The sequence below is a fragment of the Populus euphratica genome, unplaced genomic scaffold (assembly GCF_000495115.2).
Source record: "Populus euphratica unplaced genomic scaffold, PopEup_1.0 scaffold77.1, whole genome shotgun sequence".
Taxonomy (NCBI): Eukaryota; Viridiplantae; Streptophyta; class Magnoliopsida; order Malpighiales; family Salicaceae; genus Populus; species Populus euphratica.
The window spans coordinates 192,282-201,018 of NW_011499955.1; the positions used below are offsets into that span (position 1 = coordinate 192,282).

Genomic DNA, 8,737 nt, shown 5'->3' on the forward strand with positions numbered 1-8,737 from the left:
ACAACTTCTTATAAATATTTAATATTCATTATTAATTATCAACATTCATACAAATTAATACATATAAATTTAAAAAAATTACAACTCTGCAATATCATTGATAAAAAATAAAACGGACTAGTTAAACAAGCTATTAATTATTTCAAAACAACATGTGTAATTTGGTAATTCAATAAAATTTCAACAATTTACAAACAAATACAATTTTACAAAATCTAAAACAAACCATAACAAGTATAAACTTATACATTCATATACTACAAGTTTATTTGAGAAATAACAATAAAACATGTACGTACATATACTAACAAAATACATATACTAAAAAAAATTGACATTTAAATGTTAAAATTTAAAAAGATAGAATTACTTACAAAAATTGATAAAATCCATTGATAAATCAGAACATGGATGTTATGACCACAAAACTTTAAGAAATATGACTTGTTGTGCTGAGAAAAGGGAGATTTTTTTTTCTAGGAGGGGCTGGTTATTTGCAGTAGGGGAGAGTTCGGATGAGAAAGAAGAAAGAGAAATACTGGAGGAGAAGGTCAGCAGAGTGGTCATGTATTAACTTTTATCGACGAATGTATTTCGCCCTTCTGACGGTAAATAGGTCACGTTACTGTATGGAGATTCTGGTCTGAATCTCTCAATGATTCCATCAACAATTCAAACAGTGAATCGATCACGTCACCGTACGAAGCTACCGTTTTAAAGCCCTTGGTGATTGAATCGGTAAAATCACCTGTAAAAACTTCCGGGTCAGCGAATCGTTCTTTTTTTAATTATGAATATTCTGTCTGTCATTCTGTCAGTAAATATTGACTGAAGTAGTCCACTACTATATACCAATGAAATTACAGATGAAAAAAATTCATTAGTAATTGTGATTATAAATTACTGATAAAAATATTCCATTAATAATATCATTGATATTATGTGAATTTCTAGTAGTATATATTTTTACTTTTTTCTCGCTCAATTTTTTGTTAAAATGGATAGCAACAATTATCATTACCGAAAAATTTCTCCCCGAGCAACTTGCTAGTTGTGTGTATGTTAGCGTACTAGTATTAAACATGAGAGACGTAACTTCGAATTACAAAAAAAAAAGAGAGAGAGAGAGAGAGACAGGAGAGATGTCTTGAAACATACATACCTTGTAACTTCAACCATTCTGGCATCTTCCTCGTTGAAAAATACAGCAGTCTCAGTGATATCAGAGAGTGATATGATCGATTATTTATTCTTTACACAAGTAGTTTAGTCTAAAGTCTGTATATTTTCTTTACATAAATGAAGTTTAACTACAATTTCTTCCACTGAATTATAATAATAAAGAATTAACATCGTTATTCTGCACCTCGAGACTCTTTACAATTCATAAAGAAAATTATTTGCTGATTTATTCTTTTGTTTAATTTGCAGTCACACATCTGGAACACGCATTAAGTGAAGATGTTGACACCTTGTTTGTTACTGCAAATTTAGTCAACATTGCTGGCCCTTTGCAAATTGGAAATCCACAATATCATCACATTAAGCTCCCCACAAATATTTACCAAAAGAAAAGCAACTCTCTACGTATCTTCTGCTAGATAGCTAGTATTATAAACACAGTAAGGATAGAAAACCCAGTGGATCAAGGATGGATAGCATGATGGAGCAGCCTGCAGATGAGCATCGTGAAAACTACAGAGGAGTAAAAGCCATGCCTTTCGTTATAGGTAAGGCCTAGGGGTGCTTTTCTTAATTTCTTAGTTGGATTTTTCACCTAGATGAAGTAACATATAACAAATGCAGGAAATGAGATATTTGAGAAGCTGGGGAGTACAGGAACCTTGTCCAACTTACTGGTCTATCTTACTACCGTTTTCCACATTAAAAGTATTACAGCTACAACTCTTATAAATATCTTCAATGGTACCACCAATATTGCTACATTATTAGGAGCCTTCCTCTGTGACACTTACCTTGGTCGTTACAAGACACTGGCATTTGCTTCCATAGCCTCTTTTCTGGTATAAATCAATTAACACTACTATTATTGTTATTGAGGAGCTTCTCGAACATATAGAATCAAGCATACATTCATATGACATTCGATAGAGTTTACAAAGTAAGAGCATAAAGCATCGATAGTGTTAGTCTTAATCTCATTCTTATGTAACTAATCTGATAGAGATCAATGTTTTTCTGTTCTATTTTGAAGGGGATGGTGGTAATAACACTAACAGCTGCAATCTCAAAGCTACACCCACCCCAATGTGCAAGTGGAACACAAGATACTGCTGCATGCCCTGCACTAACGCCATGGCAAATGACTTTTCTATTAAGCGGCCTGGGACTACTTGTAATTGGAGGTGGCGGCATTAGGCCATGTAACTTGGCTTTTGGTGCCGACCAATTTAATCCCCAAACCGAATCAGGAAGGAAGGGAATCACCAGCTTCTTTAATTGGTACTACTTCACCGTCACTTGTGCCATGATGATATCCTTGACAATCGTAGTGTATGTACAGTCAGATATCAACTGGGCTTGGGGGCTAGCAATCCCTGCATTTTTGATGTTCTGTTCATGTGTGCTCTTCTTCGCTGGTAAAAGGATTTATGTCAAAGTTAAACCAGATGGAAGCCCCTTAACAAGCGTAGCGCAGGTGATAGTGGCTGCAGTCAAGAAGAGGAAACTCGATCTACCGGAGCAACCATGGCTCTCCCTCTTTAACCATATCCCAGCTCGTTCCATCAAATCCAACCTTCCCTATACTGATCAATTCAGGTAATTAATTAACAAAATATTGCTTTCTATATGCTATCTAATTAATAACTCTTTATTGTTACTATAACAAAATGATGATGTCTGCTTGCCAGATTTCTCGACAAAGCTGCAATCTTGACCACTGAAGACCAAATTATGTCAAATGGGTCAACAGCCACTCCATGGAGACTTTGCAGCTTGCAACAAGTAGAGGAAGTAAAATGCTTGTTGCGAGTGATTCCCATATGGGCTTCATCTGTCTTATATTATATTGGTTTAATTCAGCAGCAAACCTATGTAGTCTTCCAGGCCCTTCAATCCAATAGAGGCCTTGGCGATACTAATTTCAAGATTCCAGCAGCTTCATATGCTATCTTCTCCAAGCTTGGTCTCGCCATTTGGATACCTATATACGATCGCCTAATAGTTCCATGGCGAGACCAAGTACACTAAGAAAGAAAGTGGAATCACAATCCTCCAAAAGATGGGCGTTGGCATGGCTCTTGGCATAGTCACAATGCTTATATCTGGCATTGTGGAAGATAGAAGAAGAGCTTTGGCAATCAGTAGCCCAATAGGGGTAGACTCGAGAAGTAATGTCACTGTATCTTCTCTGTCAGCATTGTGGTTGGTACCTCAGCTGACACTCATAGGAATTTCTGAGGCATTTACAATTATAGCACAAATTGAATTGTATTACAAGCAATTCCCAGAAAACATGAGAAGCATCGGTGGGTCTTTATCGTTTGTTGGTGTTGCAGTGTCTAGTTACCTAAGTGGATTTTTGATATCCATGGTTCACCAAATAACTGAAAAGAGTGCTTGTAGGGATTGGTTGCCTGAAGATCTTAACAAGGGAAGATTGGGCCTCTTCTATTACCTGGTTGCTGCTCTCGAAGTCCTGAATATGGGCTACTTTTTTTTTTTTGATTTACGTGAGGTGCCCGGCCTAGTTTACGCGCATCACGACTAATCCCTACGGCCGTTTTTTTTTTATTTACGTGAGGTGCCCGGCCCAGCTTACGCGCATCACGACTAATCCCTACGGCCCACTGAACATCCTGCAAGGCCAGTGAATAGGTAAGGCCCACTGAATATGGGCTACTTTAAACATCCTGCAGGCCCAGTGAACAGGTAAGGCCCACTGAATATGGGCTACTTTATAGTTTGTGCAAAGTGGTACAAGTACAAAGGAAATGGTGGTACCACTACTCTTGAAATTGGCGAAAACCTCGTGTTTAAAAGAAATTAGGTGACAATGACATGTAGATCAACTCGCAGTAGCTCCTCTCAAAAGATCTTGTATTTGAGCCTCTTCTTTATAATAAGAAAAAAAGAAAAGAAAGAAATTAGGTGCCATGTTGTTTTGATAGAAATGAGGTAACCTGTTGGGCATATTACTTATATTGCATGTATGTACGTGGAGGAACTTACTCAAGATCTAGTGTAATGACTCAATGTGTGATAATCATTTACTAAATCACATACTCCTACTCTATAATCACATGATGCACTCTGTAAATAACTTATTCTTTCATGAATCTCATTGTAATACATATGTTTTATGTCAGTTTAACTAGTCATAATCATCATTTTTACCGCTATAATTTATGGCGTGCAATGCATCACTCATATTGATGTTGACTAGAATATGTTGTTTATAGTTGAATTGTCACATTATTTGATTTAGGTAATGTAACTCAACCATCTTAAAAAATATTAATAGGACCATTAATATTCACATATTCATCCCACTAGTACAAATAGTCAAAGCAACTATTAATATTTCATCCTCGTAAGGCATTCACATGACATGTAGAAGATAACTTTTTGAAATATTAAACAATAGTAATTTGGTGAAGTTAAATTTTTTTCTTTAACAAATAGTTCAAAAAATACTTGGATAGGTTACTATATATCTAGCTTGTTCTGGTAAAATAATACACATATATTGGATTATTATCAAATATTCTACTATCACATCACCTAGCATTACAAATATGTCAATTTAATTGTATTTTTAAAGTTACAATCAGATAATATAAATTAATATAATTGCAAAATAACATTGCAATACATGCATCCTAATGGAAGTTGAAGTGTAACCCTCACAGTCTAGACAGTTATAAGTGACAATCTAAGCATTTGAGCTAACCCACATGAATATGCTCCCAAGACCATAATTGTTATTAAAAAAAAACATGTTATTTATTTCATGTTAACAACAAACATTTAAAATCTAAATAGTTATTTTAAATTATTCTATTCATACCTGTAGAAATAGGAAACATTCCCTGAAATGTTTGGTCATCTTTATGCATGCAAGACACAAATGTCTATAAATGCATGTCAATATAGCAGATCCCTAGCTATATATAAGAGTGACATCAAAATCATTCAGATGCATTAGAGAAATTAAAGGCACATATCTACTCATGAAGTCTATGAATAATACACTGTCAAACAGATGTAGTATTTGTGTTCTAGCATATCTACATAACATCGTAAAATTAACAAACTAATTCACATTTACTTAATAAATAATCAACATATTCAATCATAATTTAATAGATACCTCCGGAAGACCTTGTTATTAACATCATCTAGTGGTATTGTAAATCTCTTTTGAATCCACTTAAAACTTATTCTACCCTTTTTCAATTCCAAATCACGGGGTTACAATCCAAATATATGCTCATATAACATAATCTAATTACACTTCAATAGATGTGGTTGTTCATCCATTAATAGGAAATGCAAGAAATTAGTATTTAAAAGTGTATTTTTATCAAGGTTTTATATCATCATTTTGCACTTGAAGTATCAATAACTCTTTAACTAAAACATGTTTTATAATAACAAGTCTGATACTATAAGATACCTTTAATTTATGGTAAATGTTCATCCTAAATGCAAGTCTATCACATAAATTAAAGGATTGATTAATGAGTTGAAATACTGAAACTGAAAAGACAAAGAGAAGGTGAAGTTTAGCAAAACAAAAATGCAGGTTTAGTCCAAACTGGAACACTGTTCAGTAATTGGATCATAACTAGAGCTGTAAAACTTGGATTTAGGTTTGTTTTATATGGATGGAAAACTAAGACATGGGCCAAAAAGTTCATAAGGAAGGAAAACTCAATTCTGTTGTTTGGAAGTCCAAATCTTAGCAACAACGTAGAAGTTTGAATATGTCCTACAGCTTAGACAATATTTAATCTTCAGCCTATATCTCAAGTTCTAGAAGTCCAAATGACCTCAATTTTTTTCCTAAACATCTGCGACAATTTCCTAAAACTTTCATGAGTAAGGTTGGTTCAAATTCTAATGTTGTCAATGATCATGCTCTTGCTCTCTCTTTATTGTAATGCTTAAGTTTTACTTATAGTAATCTCTTGTTTATGCTTCTCACTTCCTTTCTTTTACTTAGTAAACTTTTATCTTATATGTTCTTATCTTGTTTATTTATGTTTCTCTCTTTTATTATGTTTAGTTAAGTTTATTATATCAAGGTGAAAAGGTTACATTAATGGTGTAAGAATAAGTATAGTGTAAACTCAATATGAACTTTAATATTTGATACTAACATGTTTTGTATTTGTTATCTTGTTCACTTGTAATACTTTGCTTGTTAAATGGTTAGTCCATATTTGTGTTGTATAACACCTAGTACAACAAATACTTGGCTCTTTCGTAGCCCAACCATATGGTGTAACCAATACTTGTGCTATAAAAGGAACTTGATTATTTATTAACATAAGCTATAATCATGAATACCTGACAATATTTATAAATATTAGCATTATTCAAATAAAATAACTAATATCATCATGTTAACAACTTATAATATAATTGGAACCTCTTTTATATGTGGTTTCCACTTGAGTAATAAAAAGAGTTTATACTATACTTGTTTGAAATACCACTAGTGGATCCTCTAATCTTGACATTTATTTTTATCATTGTTTGATCCTCACATTTATCTTCCATCTTAAAATTCTCATCCACTTCTTCTTCTTCTTCTTCTTTTTTATTATTATTAGTACTACTTCTACTACTTCTACTATTACTGTTATTATTATTATTGTTGTTGTTATTGTATTATTGTATTATTGTTGTTTATAATTTATACAATTAACCTCTTTGTAGTTCAACCCCGATCTTGCCGGGTTATTTAGTACTTCGACACTTCCACACTTGGGAGAAAACATCAATCTTATGGTCATGTCAATTAGAAAAATTACAACGTCATGTAGTGTCATCTTCTTGTGCCTAAGATAAAATGTGTGTATCTAACATCTCCGTCATTGAATTAGTTCATGAATGAATCCATGGTCAAACTTGATATACTTTACATAATTGATGTGTAACAAACCAATATGAAATATATATGGTTGAACTCATTCATATAGTTTCATTTGCTTATGAGTCCAATAATAAATCATGACCTCACCTTATATAAAAATCTAAAATATAATAACATAAATATAAAATACCCTTAATATTAAGTAATGAAAATAGTTATTGAAAATAAATATACTTACAATACCAATAAAAACATCTTTTGATCAATGTTTATCCTACAATCGCATAATAGAAGTGTCAACAAGCCTAGTAGACATGTATTATTACTCAAACTCTCTATGAAAATAATAATGCTCTCCAAGAATGTTAGCGTCATAATATGGCTGCCTAACATAAGAAGAAGATTCACCACCTCGCGTGCACATCACCTATATATGAGTATTTATGTTTAATATGAATTAAATAGATTTAATATACTAATAAAAAATGTCATACATTGTTGAATATGACATGTTTTCCTATTATTGCCTATTTCATTGCACATGTCACATCAATAATGTGTATAACCCTCTTTCACATCAATTTCATTATACAAACGAGTATACCTTCATCGACCACACTCTAGTTTCCATTTAGACAAGTCTACTTCAAATTGAGGTCCTGTGTAGTCACTCAATTCTAACTCATCTAATAATGTATGGGATGTCATATCATATACTAATTGATAGCTCTGAATCATGTAATGATCATCAACAAACTATGTAAACTCTAAGTGATTCTCAACATAACATATAATAACATGTAAACATGAAAGTTCGTATGCTTATCATTTACCATATATGCATGTTTAGTCATTCAATCTTACTGCCCATTTGATTTATTTTACAACACCCGATTTAAAGCTGGTATTAACCTGGAAAATCTATTGTTTAGAATTGAATAATATTACAATATGATCTCTTGATCTATCTCTACTCATTGCTAATTCAAGCTGAATTGATGAAGACTAAATTATTCAATGTTAAATAAAATCATTTGTTTCACGTCTCCACTTAACCCAATAACTAATACAACTATAAAATGTTAAATGCATCAGAGCTAAAACAAGCATTACATGAACACCTTTTAAAATATGATTAAATGATTCTAATGATTAAGTGATCAATCATGAAAACAACAAAAGTAGACATAGAAGCATCTCCAAATTCAAGAATATGAGGTATTATTTCAACATCAACATCATTATCAATATTCACTATCACATTTATATTTAACTTCTTATCATCTTCATTGTTATTATGCTTAAAATAGTTAAATCTATGTTGATAAGCAAATGGATTGTCAAACAAGGTATCATTAACCCTTTGTAGCAAATCATCTGACAATAAATTGGTTTTCCCTTTACTAACTGACTTTGAAGGATCAACAGATTATGAGGTACTTTTATATATTCAACTAGAAGTGGGGACACACAAAGATTTTAGTTTGCTACTTATATATAATATTATTATGTTCGATCCACTTTAGATGAAAAAATCAATCATTGTCTTAAAAATACCATCACATACAATCGATACGGGATAATAATGATGTTCACCAATTTGACACCTCCAAGTCATTTCAACATCAATATTATTATAATTCCATTCAAGTCTCTGATAAATAGTTTATT

General features: G+C 32.4%; 1 pseudogene; it reads left to right on the plus strand.

Annotated features, from left to right (window-relative positions):
* The first annotated feature begins 1,536 nt into the window (after positions 1-1,536).
* Positions 1,537-4,131, plus strand: LOC105138267 (protein NRT1/ PTR FAMILY 2.11-like; annotated as a pseudogene).
* The last annotated feature ends 4,606 nt before the right edge of the window (positions 4,132-8,737 follow it).